At 50.1% G+C, this 14498-nt stretch overlaps 1 long non-coding RNA gene across 2 annotated transcripts in view; it reads right to left on the bottom strand.

The window, feature by feature from the left end:
• Positions 1 to 1993, bottom strand: part of LOC123361980 — a 54609-nt gene extending 52616 nt beyond the window's left edge. The window contains exon 1 of one of the 2 annotated variants that reach the window (XR_006576306.1): positions 1888 to 1993. This is a non-coding gene — a long non-coding RNA (uncharacterized LOC123361980). Of the gene's footprint in view, positions 1 to 1511; positions 1783 to 1887 lie in introns of those variants that run through there. The other variant, XR_006576305.1, reaches the window with a different exon arrangement.
• Between the last annotated feature and the right edge of the window lie 12505 nt (positions 1994 to 14498).

Below are 14498 nucleotides of genomic sequence, written 5' to 3'. Positions count from 1 at the left end.
AGAGAGGAATTTAAGCCACTTTTCGCCCCTCTCATTTCTATCCTCATTTGATCAGTTTATGTATGTGAAATTAACAGTCTTCTTGTTTTAATCCCATCCCGCAATCCACGCTGCATGACACAAGCTGGATTCCATAACTAACCCAGATCCAGCCCTGCTCTTTGGCAGGTAGATCCCATGCCCACAGTGCCTGGAGAGGTCTTCTCACCCACCCACTCCTGTCACCATGGGGTGAGGGTCACAGACACAGCCCTGCCTACGGTGCCTTAGCTGTTGGGCAGGGCCCCCAGTCCCCAGGTTTGCACCCTTGTAAAGCTGCTGCCTTGCATGGGGTGGGGGCATATGGGGGCAATCTGTTTGATGCGGGGCTCGCCCCTCCCGCATCGCGGCCCCCGCCGTCTCCTGCCAGTGCCTTCCTGCTGTGCAAACAGGGAGGGGGCGGCGGAGGGAGGTTGGGGGCGGCGGTATTTAAATAGATTAACAATGCATGTTTCATGCAAATGAAGCTTTCCCGGGCTGTTGCATTAGCACTGCTGGGAGGCTGCACCTCCCCCGGACCCACACGGGCGGGGGCTGCTCAGCACAGAGCGCCGCGGTGGCAGCAGCACGCCCAGGCGCTCGGGGCCCCGCCCCCCAGCGATCCCACCCCCGCCCCGGGCGTGACACAGCGCGGCGCAGGCGAGCCCCCCGGGTATGGGCTCGGCCACCCACCTCCCAGACCGACCGCCCCAGAGCCCCGCTCAGCACCCCGGCCTCGCGGGGGAAGGGGTGAATACTGAACCATTCAGCGCTTCCAAGTCCCACCCGCACGTGCATGCATGTGCACGCTCTCCGACCTGCAGCAGGCACCCATGTGCACTCTCACACACACACGTGCACACACGGGAGGACGCATGCACATCCCGGGGCGCGCACGCCTGCATGCATGCTGACACACATGTGCACGGCGGCCACACGCGCACACAGGAGCAGACGCACAGACAGCACCTCCCGAGCATGTCGGCTGCTGCAGCACCAGCAGATCTCTGCTGCTCTCCAGCCAGCTCCACTGTCTGTCCTGGGATGACAATGGGATGCGTCTGGTCCCCCTTGTTCAGATTCTCCTCCCCACACCCCGTCCTCCAAAGCAGGGGGCTGCTGACGCATACAAATGTGGGCATACTTTCTCGGGTGCGATAAACCTGCTCCCAGCACACACACAGGCACCCGGCTCTCTGGGCTGGCCCCTTGTGGCGCTGGCCAGCTGCATGCACACACCACACATTCCCGGGGAGCCTTCTGCAGCCAGGGGAGCCTGCCAGCAGAGCACGGGGGAGGCAGGGAGAGCAGGAGGCTGACTTTCCCCACCCACCCAAAACATACCCCCGCCTCCCACGCACTCCTGCCTCTGCAAAGAACCCCCGCCAAAGTTTGCAAAGCCACAGAGGCTGGAGTAAGGGGGGACGGCGGGGGGGGGACGACACACAATCTCCCTCTTGCCACTATAGTTGCCAGCAAAAAATTAAACCTACCCCTCCTGCTCCTGCAGGGGTTGCAACGGAGCAATCCAGCCGACCCCAGCTGCACGCCGCCGGCTCCGCAGCTATTCACGACCCCCCGGCACACAGAGAGACCACTGGCATGCAAGGCAACGCTCCCTCCCCTCTTCACATGTGCTTCATCCGGCCGGCCAGCCCCTCGGAGCCTCTGCCCTGCCTCCACCTGGCCCCAAAGCAGCTACAGCCCTGGAGAGAGACCGGGGAGATTGGAGGGGGGGAGGGAGAGATGCAGAGGCGGGTTTGATCCTTCTCTCCCTAACCTGGCTGGGAGACAAGGGGCGACAGGAAGAGCCGGGGCGGGAGCCAGCCCCACGGTGCATGCACAGCCGCCGCCGAGCGAGACACATACCTGCCGATCCCGCGGGGAGACTCTCAGCCCCCTCTTGGCTCCGATGATCGCTAGTGCAAGGGGCTGGCGCTCCCGCCGCGCGCGCGCGCGTGTGTGTGTGTGTGTGCGCGCGCGGGGGGGCCCCCTCCCCCGGCCTCACCCCTTTGCACGGTGGGTTCCCCTCTCCCCCAGCTGCTTCATTGCCCCGAGGCCCAGCGGCCGCGCTCACGGCCCCCCGGCCGGGCGGAGACGGAGGCTGAAGCCGGGGCGGGCAGAGACAGGCGGGGGGTTCGCCGCCGCTGCATCACCGGGAGCACCAGGCAGAAGGGGCTGTCGTGGCATTTAACCCGCCAGGGATTGATTCGGCCCGGGCTCTGGGGCGAGAGGCGATGCTGCTGCTCCCAGCTGGGGAGGCTGTGACAAGTGAAGCTCTGTCTCCCATGGAGCTAGCGCCCAGGCTCCACCGCCTTCCCAGCCACGGCTCCGGTGCACACAGGTAAGGGGGTGGGCCTCCCTTAGAGATGTTAAAACACACACATGCAACAGCCGCTGGGGAGCTACACCCCTCCCCTCACACGATCGCACACATGCAACAACCGCTGGGGAGCTACACCCCTCCCCTCACACAATTGCACACATGCAACAGCTGCTGGGGAGCTACCCACATATACATAGCATCACAACATGCAACAGCTGCTGGGGGGCTACACCCCTCCCCTCCCCTCCGACAATCACACACATGCAACAGCTGCTAGGAAACTATCCCCTCCCCTTGCACACATGCAACAGCTGCTGGGAGACTACTCCCTCCCCTCACATAATCACACACATGCACATACATAGCTGCTGAGACACTATCATTCCCCATACACACAAGCACAACAGCTACAGGGAAATCATCATATCCCTCACAGAAACAGACACACAGAAGTGGTGTAGAGAAATAATGCCTGCCTCCAACCCCCTGCCCTTCCACACCTAGATATATGCAACAGAAGAAAGGAAGATAGCTCTGTTTCTCGCATTCACAAACACCACAGCTGTAGAAAAACTGTCCACTCTCTGAGACACAAACACACACAGACAGACACAACAGCTGCAAAAAACTCCTCATGTCCTTCACCCAAACACACACATGCAACAATGGAAGGGAAATGGTCCAAGTCCCTTAAACGCAGCTGCAGAGAAACTGCTCACATCTCCTTCTCCCATCACACACATGCACACAAACAACAGCTGGAGTGAAACCAGCAGCTATGCACAAATATAAACACACATACAACAGCTTCTGGCAACCTACTCATCTGATGGGAAACAACTGACATCGCACACAAAAATGCAGCAACTGTAGAGAAACTACCCTGTTGATCAAACATATGAAACAGCAATGTTATTATTAATTATTATTATTTGTATTGTAATATTACCTAGGAACCCCAGTCATGGACTAGGAGCCCATTGTGCTAGGCCTGTCCAAACAGAACAATAAGACAGTATAACTCAGGGGTAGGCAACCTATGGCACGGGAGCTGATTTTCAATGGCACTCACACTGCCCGGGTCCTGGCCACCGGTCCGGGGGGCTCTGCATTTTAATTTAATTTTAAATGAAGCTTCTTAAACATTTTAAAAACCTTATTTACTTTACATACAACAATAGTTTAGTTATATATTATAGACTTATAGAAAGAGACCTTCTAAAAACGTTAAAATGTATGACTGGCACACGAAACCTTAAATTAGAGTGAATAAATGAAAACTCGGCACAGCACTTCTGAAAGGTTGCCAGCCCCTGGTATAACTACTCCATCTATCAAACACACACACATGCACAAGTGTAGGGAACAGCTATAGAGAAACGCTCTCCTTTGGTATAATAATAATAGTTCTTTTCATCCATAGATCTCAAAGCGCTTTGCAGAGGCGGTCGGTATCATTATCCCCATTTTACAATTGGGGGAAACTGAGGCATAGAGAAGTAAAGTGACTTCCCCGAAGGTAAGCCAGTAGGCCAGTGACAGAACCAGGAATATAACCTACATTTCCTGACTCCCAGTCCACTGCCCTACACACACACTCTCTCTCTCTCTCTCTTTCGCCCCCCCCCCAAGAAGAAGCTAGGACAGAACACTCATACAAATATAAAACATGCACTAGATGTAACTACCCACATCCCTCCCAGTGGCACTAATTAGGGAGGGCTAGGGGGCAAGGTTTTTACATGTGCTCAGAGTTCCACAGGGGGTAGAGCCAGGGGGGCCAGGGCCCAACCACTTTTAAGAAGTGGCCCAATACTAAATCAGAGCCACTGCTGCGTGGTTGCAACACTACCGAAATTTGACCCAGCCGCCCTATCTCTCAGACATACACAAACACAGGCAACAAGTGTAGAGAAAATAGCCCCTTCCTTTACTCTCAGATTCAAAGCTGCAGGAAAAGTAGCCCCAGCCCTCACCCACACATATGCAACAGCTGCAGAAAAGCTATTCTTTCTCCCATACACAAAACACACAAGTGCACCAGCACTAGGGAATCAACTACCTGCTCCACACACATATTGTATTGGCAATTGCCTCAAGGAATGATTCTCTCTCTCTCTCTCTCCAGCTTCAGGAAAACTACTTTATCTTGCCCATCCACACCAACTATAGGAAAACTACCCACTGTGCACACACACAGACTTGAGAATCCAAGGGACTATGAATGGACAAGATATTTTAAGCCCCATCGGGTCCACCCCTGGTCCAGTGCAGAATTCTTCCATGCAATATGTTCTTCACGCCTTTGTCCACTCCATTTGTAAATGTCCCTAGGGGATTATCCCATGGCTGAATAGACTACACAAGTTAAGAATGTTTTCCACACTTTCTGCCCGAGTCAGTTGTAGAGACAGTCCCTCTCCCAGTTCATCACCCAATAAGCAAGGCCTTCTCCTCTCCTGTATCCACTGTCACCATTAGCAGCCTAGCCCTCCAGACAGCCCTCAGCACTCCGTTTTGTAAACGTGCTCTCCACCAAGATCAGTAAGCAGACAAGGGGGTAGGGTCTGGGCCCCATTAAGGCATCTGTACGACACTCTGGAGAAGGGGGGTTGAAGTACATAGAGCCCCCTCAGGGTGTTTGGGGAGGGAGGGGGCAGCCATTCCCAAAGGAGCATGAGGGGAGGAAATCATTCACCCTATCTCCCTCCCCTCACACACACACACTTCTTGATCCAGGTGTGACCCCATGAGCGGGAAGAGGGAGGGCAGGAAAGTGGCTGTGTGCACAGCGTAATCTGCCTTTGGAGCCTGGTGAATGGTGGCAGGGGAAGGGGTCACATTGGGAGGGATTCTGATCACCATTCCAGCTGAGCTCTCTCATCTCTCCCTCCCTCCCTCCATCTGTCCATCGGTCTCTGTCCTTGGTCGGGGCTGCATTCGCAGTTCCTGCTCTGCCTGGGAAAGAAGGAGGAGGCCAGGCTCAGCCTCTCGCTGCAGTCAGAATCTCTCCGCTGATCTATAATGCGGTGAGCAGTGACAGATTGATTTTACAGCTCTGCTTGGAGCCGGCCGCTGGCCCTGGGCGGAGGATGAATCAGCTTTCTCTGGGCCTTGGCTTTTAGTTCATTATTTTCGCTGAACCTCCCTCGCAGGCAGCTGGAGAGAAAGAGAGAGGGAGAAACACAAAGTTGGCAGAAGGGTTTTTTTTGTCAGCCGTTCCCACCCTCACAGCTTGGGGCAGGGACTCCAGAAGGTGGGAAAGAAGAGGGAGAGGGAAGGGAAGGGCCGGTTGTCCATTACACTGGTACCTTGTTCTGCACCAGCTGCCCTGTTCAGAGAAGCCACGTCCATTTTACATGGTTAACTACAGTAGTTGCTCCGTGTACACTGTTTGGGAGATGGAAAGCACTACATAGGGCTAAGTAGTATTCATCATGATGATGATTATACCAGAGCCTTATTCTGCACTGAATGGAGCCTGGGTCTATTTTAATGATACCAGTACTGGGTCAGCAACATGGAGATTGGGTTCATTTGACATAGTGCCAGTATCAATTGCTGCCCTAACAGCCTTGTACATAGAGGCCAGTTCCAATGACATGTTGCCGGCGCTGGCAGGCTGAACGTCGTCCCCTTGGCATGTCTACAGGATTGCTGACTAGCAGGCGCTCACAGAGGAGTTGAGTTGGAGAGTTTTCTGCCTTAGCAATCAGCTCCCAGGGGTGGGCATGGCACTGCTGGCATTGGGCAAACTACCCTGAGCAATCTGAGCCAGCCGGACTCATCACTCAGTCCATTGCAAACCCCACTCAAGAGGAGAGTAATAAATCCCACTACCCAGTCTGAAGGGGCAGGATGGGGGCAGGTTTTCAGAAGTGTACCCAAGAGCATTGTGTACCTCCAGCATTGGGAGAGAGTGATCAGGACCCTGCCTGGAGCCATGGATTTGTGCAGGACGAGGGGCTCTGGGTGACGTATGCCTAATGGGAGGCAGGTGCTGTTTGGTGCATTCCATTCCAGCCTTCTTCCCACTCATGGCTTCCCCAGTTGGACCCAGCCATTCCTCCTTCTGCCGGGGTGAAAGAGGAGCTTGGCCCCAATGTTCAGTCTATCCCAGTCTTCTCCTTCATACCCGGCTCTCTCTGAATGGGAATGGAGCCCTGAGTGAGACACAGGCTGCTTCTGACCCTCCCTGGCATGCCCCAGAGCCTCCATGGAGGGGATAGGTTCCTGGACTTACAGGGAGGAATGAGGGCATCCTGTGGAAGAAAGGAAAAGGGGTGGAGCTGGTGTCACAGGGGCAGCTATGCAAAGGGAGCTATGGTGGCTCCACCGATCCCAGGCAGGCAGCTTTCCACATCAATCCCATTCCCCCCCGCCCCCCACCCCCACCCCACCCCCATATCTTCCTCCCTCTGCAACTGCCTGTTGACCTGCACACCATGTTTCAATCACCTCCTTAGGGGACAGCTGGACAGGGATGAGAAAGCGGCCTTCAGGACAGACGGACAGACTTGCATACTTCAAAATCAAAAGTCCTTTTGATCTTCAAAGATCAATGGGAGATGAGACAGAGGAGGGTGGGGAAAGAGATGGCAGGGGGAGACAAAGAGAAAGAGTGAGGTTTCCTAGATTTCTACCCCAGTGAGAGGAAGAGAGAGAGAGCAAATTCCGTCTCATCCACTTTCGTAATCTTTTAATCTCTTCTGTTTTAATCTTTCACGTCAGGAATGAGATAAAATAAATATTAAAAAAGAAAACCCCACGGTTGGAATGGGTGAAGGAGGGGCCAGAAAGACAGTGTGTCCTTTCCAGGCCTTCTCTCTCCTTCCCTCCCTTTCTCCACTGTCAAGCAGGAACCTGACTCGAGGCAGTGTGGTTTGCTGGATCGAGCACCTAACTGGCAGCCAGGACACCTGAGATCATGGCAGTACCATTGACTCACTGTGTGGTGTTGGGTAAGTCCCCATACCACTCTGTGCCTCAGTTTCCCCAACTTTTTGAAGGGCTGTGGGAGCGGGAGGTGAGAAGCAGTAGACGTGTGAGCAGTAGATGTTCTTTGTAGGATTTCAACCCTCTCATGAGCTAAGGGAGAGAATAACAAATGGGCCCAGTGAATCACAGGGAAATAATCCCAGCCAGGGTGGCCCATGGAGGGGAGGAGAGTGGGGGCATCATCAATTCCCAGGGCAGGGCTGGGAGATAGAGATTATGAGGTGAAAAAGTCATGGCCGCTCCCTACCTTCTCCCATAGCTAATGGCAAAGGATCCAGTCCTGCTCCCATTGAAATCAACAACAAAACTCCCATCCGTTTCAAAGGCAGTAGGATTGGACTCTCATTTATTTCTTCGGTGCCCTTTCTAGGCTATTGATTGACCTGTGTTTAGTGAGAGAAAGCTAAGATATTAAATAAGACATTTGTTTAACAAAAATATAGATCCCAGAAGGAAAATTGTACAGACTTCTATAGCACAGTAATAGATGCCGTCAAAAAAAAACAGAGCGAGACAGAGAGAATCTTCCTATATGCATGGAAAGTGCTCAGCGCGTAGTAATGCATTTATTATTATTATTAGATTTATACAAAAATATCCACGGCTACAGATTTCACTGTCATAAATTATCAAAACAAATAACATTATGTATATTTTACGTATCTATCTCCCTTATATACAGTCCTAGCCTATAGAATATCACTTACTAACCCAGGGATCATAAATATTCTAAAGAACCTAAAATTGATACATTATAAAATAGTCAGTAACTTGACGACAGGCTCCACTTAATTAGAGCAGGGCCACAGGGATGCTGAACTGGCCTCGTGAACTCATATACCATGGGTAGTTCCTCCCGCTCTCTCTGTTAACAAATTAGCCCTTCAGCTGCTGCACTGAGGTGACAGGTGGTTCCCTCTTGGTGCTTGATCCTGAATGGTGCTGAGCACTTGGGGTGAGATCCCAGCCCCGCTGATGCAGATGGGAGTTTTGGCATTGACTGGGACTGTGCTCCAGCAAAGCACTCAAGCCTGCACAAGAACAGTTCCACTGAAGTCAATAGGACTGTTTGTGAGCATTGTTGGGTTGGGACCAGAATGCTCAGTTCTTTGAGGATGGAGCCCTCAGTCTCTGGCTCAAACCCCCATGCCAGGTGAATGCAGTCTAAAGGGGGTTTCCCCTGGTGCTGGGTGAATAATGCAAACACCTTTAGGCAGCTATTCAGTCAATGCTTTCTGTGGACCCACTTGGCCATATCCATGCCCCTTTCATATTCACTTTCCATAAGAGTTTGAGCAATAACGTTTTGCTCACAAAAATGTTGGCAGAATATGAATTTCAAAGTTGCAACAGTTTTGAATACCATAGAGACCGAAATGTCTGTTCACACACAAGTATGCTTCTTGCATCTTCACTCAATCAGATAGCAGGAAAAAAAGCGTGTGACTTGTCTGACCAATCACAACTCATCAATGTGGTTTGAATGTGGGATAGTGGCAATCAACCTAACAAACGCAAAAAAATTGAAATAACATATAAATTGTGATCTGCAAGCAGAAAAAAAGAGGTTCAATTGGTTGAATGAATTATTCTTAACAATTAGTTGCTCACCTCTGCTTTCAAGATTCCAGAATTTAACAGAAGGAGTCAAGCTGGAAATACGGCCAGGAACTTATTAAAGGTTGCTCTTACTTCTTAGTCCAAACCTCATCTTCTGTTGTTTGTTACAATGTTTCCTTACATCCTATCCATCTCATGCCTATTACTATTTATATATCAGTCTGATGCCTATTACTATCTATCTATCCATCCATCCATCAGGCACCCTTCACTGGTACCTATGCAGTGCTCTCACCCGGTATCTCATCCAACTCCCACTGAAGTCAAAGGGAGCCTTGCCATTGCCTTTAATGGGAATTGGTTGGGCCTCCTGGTCCTTTTCCCATAATTCCCCTCTCCAGTCCCTCCACCTGCCTTGCGATCTCCAGCCAGCAGAGTCCCCCACCCATTACTCCCTGAGGACCACACTTTTGCCTTCACTTCCAGAATGCCAATGGATAAAGAGACTCTAATCTCCCAACCAACCCCATCTCCGCCCCATCGATAAGGCAGGAAGATGGCTTTAATGAGGAACAATTTGCTATTCAGTAGGTCCTTAATTAATATTAAAATCTAAGGCAGGTGTTGAGTTTTAATTTTAAATCTTCTCTCTCTTTTTTTTTTTACATTTATTTCACCTTGTTAACACATTTGTGATTTAGATGCAGTTTCCTCTCTCCACCGTGCTTAATGAGTCGCAGGCTTTATTCCCTCTCACTCTTGTCCTCACGGGAGCATGCTTTGATTTTCTAGTGGGTGCATGAAAACACAGATTAAAGCAATTAGACAGAAATAATCTTAGGGAGAGGAGAGAGAGATCCAGAGCGCCTAATTATATCATTTTAATCAAGACACAATTATGCAGAGACTTTTATAGATTATAAATTAGCCAAACTCCAAAGACAAAAAATATATCTATTTTTTTATCATTTTAAATACTGTGCATTGCGCCTGTTGTTTTCTCCTTTCAATCTTTCCTGAACTGGATTTCTAGGGCTCATCTGTACTGGGTTCTGGAGGCAGCCTGTGGGAGAGGGAGGCGAACCAAAACTGCATTTCAGTGCTCACTGAGTTTGTTAGCATTTTACTGATTAGCTGAGGAAGTTGTGTCCGCTAACAGGCCACAGTTTACTGCAGAAGAATTCCAGCAGTTTATCAATATCAGACAGAGCTAGGGTTTGGTAAGAAAGGACAGGGATCTGGATGCTTGCAACTACACCATGTTTTATTTCCCCCAATACACCCCAAAAGGATACGCCCAGCAGCTTCCTGTTAAGGATTCTGGGTAGTATAGTCCAAGAGGCAATTTCCTGTACTAAGTGTTACAATTAGAACCACCACTAGAGGGTTTCCAAAATACTTTGGGCAAGATTCTGCTCTATGTTGCACTGTTACAAACCTAGAGTAACTCCAACCAGTTTTACACCCGTGAAACTGTGATCAGAATCTGGCACCATGAGCGCATTACTGAACAGGATGCAGCCCCCCAGAAGAGGAGGGGAAATGGAATGCTTTCTGGATGCAGCCTCTAAGACTAGGAGAACCTGAAATGGATGTCAGGGCCCACCAGGAATGGATTCCAGCTGCTTCTTACGGGCAATGAAGAAGAGGATCGTTCAGTCTCTATGGCCATTCAATACTTGGCTTCTGCTGAGGCAGCCAAGAGAAGAGTCAATCAACATCATTCGTAATAGGGAACACCTGTCTACTAAAAAGAGCCCCTGCCTCCTCACAAATCAACTTTTTTTATTTGTATTATAGTAGCACCCTCAGTAGGAGTAGAGAGGTTATTTTACCTCTGCATTTAGCAGCGGTGTGACTGCTGCTGCAATACTGTGTCCAGTTCTGGAGACCACAATTCGAGGATGGTAATAATTGGAGAGGGGTCAGAGAAGAGCCACGAGAATGATTAAAGGATTCAATAACATGCCTTGTAGTGATAGACTCAGAGAGCTCAATCTATTTCGCTTAACAAAGAGAAGGCTAAGGAGTGTCTTGATGACAGTCTATCAGTATCTACATGGGGAACAAACAGTTAACAATGGGCTCTTCACTCTAGCAGAGAAAGGTGTAATATGATCCAATGGCTGGAAGCAGAAGCTAGGCAAATTCAGACTGGAAACACTGCAAACATTATTAACAGTGAGAGTAATTAACCATTGGAACAACTTACCAAGGGCTGTGGTGGATTCTCCGTCACTGGCAAGTGTTCAATCCGGATTGGCTGTTTGTCTAAAAGATCTGCTCTAGGAATTAGTCTGGGGACGTTCTCTGGCCTGGGTTATGTAGGAGGTCAGGCTAGATGATGACAATGGTCCATTCTGGCCTTGGGATCTATGGCACCCTACTGAGATTGGGGCTTCATTGTGCTAGGCCCTGTGCAAACACCTAGGAAAAGACAATCTCTGCCCTGAAGTTTTGATCCTCCAAATAGGCAAGACAGACAAAGATATATTACCATCCTCATTTTACCGATGGGGAGCTGAGGCGCTGAGAGATGAAGTGACTTGCGCAAGGAAGTCTATGACACAGCTGGAAATTCAACCCATCTTGCCTGAGCCGGAGCCTAGTGCCTTCACCTACAAGACCATCCTTTTCTCATTTTGCACATGCTATTAAATGTCCATCCTGTGTTGCGACATGGAGCTGTCACAAACTAAGAAGGGCTGGACTTCTCCAAACTTCTAAGGAACACCGAGATGGTGCCAACGGTGGCACTGGTGATCCCCTCTCGCCCTGCTGTTGGAGGGTATCTAAAACTGACGTCCTGATCACTTGCAGTCATTTGGGTTTTAAGAGCGAGAAGGAATCATGGCAGTGTAGGGCTGGCCTGGACCTTGAGAAATCATCACGGCTGTGGTCCAGTGATTAGGACTTGGGAGACTCTGGTTCCGTTCCCTGCTCTGCCACAGACTATCTGTGTCAACTTCTATAAGTCACTTAGCCTCAGATTGCCATCTGTAAAATAGCCCTACCCTACCGCCCGGGGGTGTTGGGAGGAGAAGTATGTTAAAGGCGGTGAAGCACTTTGAGATCTACCGCTGAAAAGCATTTCAAAAGAGCTAGGTATTGTTGTTTGTCTAGATCAGGTGAGCTGGTGGATCATGTTAGCTAACTCAATCTAACTAGTACCTTTACCGGTCTAGTCACGACTAAGGTGGTGCTTTAGCACATGCAAGCTGGTCAAGCTAGGTTGTAGCTCAGTTGTGTAAGACGAGTCTAGCAATAAGATCGGTGCTGCGAGGCAGTACTTCTTTAATTGTCCAGTGCTTTCAGATGCTAGGAATAAAGGTGCCAGAGAATTATTAAATTCCCTCTCCACTTGCAGGCAGCTACAGTATTTTTCACTTCCTGGCCTATCTGGCTGCGCAGTATTTCAATGTACTATTAAGCTGGTGCTGTTTTCCCCCCAGTGATAAGTAAAGGGAGTTCTCTCTATCCATTAACTACCTCATGGGGATGTTATGAGTCTTGAGTCATTAGTGCCATTGAGTCATTAGCCCCCTTTCTCACTGAGTAGCATCTTACTCCATGAAGAGCTCTACTGAAACCAATGGACCCACATGTGAAGTAAGGGCCTATGCAGTGTGAGTAAGGGGAGCAGAATCCAGCCCACAATATTTGCATGCACCCACCTCTGTGGTGCCCGAGTACTAATACCCGAGATGAAGTGCTTTGCATCCCAACCTAGGAGTGAAAGGCTCAGCAACCCATTCCACAATGCCCCCAAGCTGTTCCGTTTCCCAGACTAGAGTGGGTAACCCTAAGGTGAAAGGCTGTCCCTAAGATTCCATATTTACCGTACCCATCCTCAGAGCGTGTGTGTCTGTGAATGTGTGTGTGTTTATGAATGCAATGCCTTGATTTGCCATGCCAGGGAAGTGTGATTGAATATTTATGTGAACTGAGACTGTGAGCGGGTGTGCCTGAGCGACAGCCTGTCTCCTAGACATTTCTCTCATACCACTCGTGTTGTCTATTACTTCATCGTGCAGAAAGTCAAGTGGGTTTGCAGTCCCCCTGCCGTGACTGGGAAGATTCCTGTTCACCCCCGCAATCACCCAAGAAGACACACCCCACACCGGAGATCCAAACCACATAAACAGGCTAAGGGACAGGGAAGAGGTAGTCAGCTTCGGGAATCTGTCTGCTCTCACAACCAAGAGCTCAGTGTGTGTGTGTGTGTGTGTGTGTGTGTGTGTGTGTGTGTGTGTGTGTGTGTGTGTGTGTGTGTGTGTGTGTGTGTGTGTGTGAGAGAGAGAGAGAGAGAGAGAGAGAGTAGTGGTGTTGAAGTGCCCCCTGCTGGCACTCTCTCTGGACTGCCAGCTCCTTCACAATCCTCCAAACCCTGCACACTCTCTTACACACACACACACGGTTGGTAACTCTCCTGCAGATAGTCTGGCCTCAATTTCCCTCCCCACCCCCACCCCCACACATTGCTACCATTACAGTCACTGCTGGATCAGTTATGCAAATGAGTCCATCATCCAGCCAACCTCATTTCTGTGACCGCAGCAGAGCCAGTGAGCGAGTGTGATGGGAAATCCTTGGAGAAGGAAGGACATAAATAGTGATAAATCTGTGTCTGCCTCTGTGTGTGTGTGTGTGTGTACGTGTGTGTGTGTGTATATATATATATATATCTCCCCTACTGTTGCTGCAGAGACACAGCGGGGACTCCCAAGGACTATTTGGATCTGTTCCCAGTGCTCTCAGATGAAGGGTCCATCCCCTCCTCTTCCCTGCCCCCTCTAATCCAAGAATAAATAAAGCCAGGAAGGCTGCGCAGGGATGACAGGAGGCCTCTTCCAGGAGCCTGGGCATAATTCAGATTTCAGGCTGAGTGGTGGCAGAGGGGAGATGAAGGCCTTGCCATAGAGTATTATCCTGTCTTTATTGATGTCTCCAGGACTATGGAGGTGACATCCCCCAACTGACCCCCCAGGATCCCTGAGCAGGCCCTAGACAATGCCAGCATGCACATGCTTTGACTTGTCGGCACAGCATTTTTCTTGAAGCCCCTGACAATGTTTCCCCTGCCTGTATTCCCCAACTCTTTAGCACCACGGAGCAGAAGGGGCTGGTGCACCAGCCAGGGAGAGGAGACAGTAAAAGGTCTAATGGTTAGAGCATAGGATTGGGAGCCAGGACTCCAGCGTTCTAATCCCAGTTCTACTATTAAATACAAGGTCAGTAGGGCCAGAGCCTCAGATGATGTAAACTGATGTAGCTACACTGAAGTCAATGCAGCAAAGAATCCTGTGGCACCTTATAGACTAACAGACGTTTTGCAGCATGAGCTTTCGTGGGTGAATACCCACTTCTTCGGATGCAAGATACCCATCCACTGAAGTCAATGTGGATTTACACCAGCTGAGGAGCTGACCCTCAGTCTATTTGTGCCTCAGTTTCCCAATCTGAGGATAAAATCCTGACCCGACAGGGGCATTGCGAGGGTTAATTAGTATCATTTGGTCTCTTAGTGATCCTTGGAATTAAAGTGCTAGAGAAATACGAAATAACAGTATTAATTATTATGAACAAAAGTGCTACA

The sequence above is a fragment of the Mauremys mutica genome, chromosome 1, assembly GCF_020497125.1.
Source record: "Mauremys mutica isolate MM-2020 ecotype Southern chromosome 1, ASM2049712v1, whole genome shotgun sequence".
Classification (NCBI taxonomy): Eukaryota; Metazoa; Chordata; order Testudines; family Geoemydidae; genus Mauremys; species Mauremys mutica.
The sequence above is the reverse complement of the archived record's forward strand: the minus strand, read 5'-3'. Positions and strand labels throughout refer to the sequence as shown.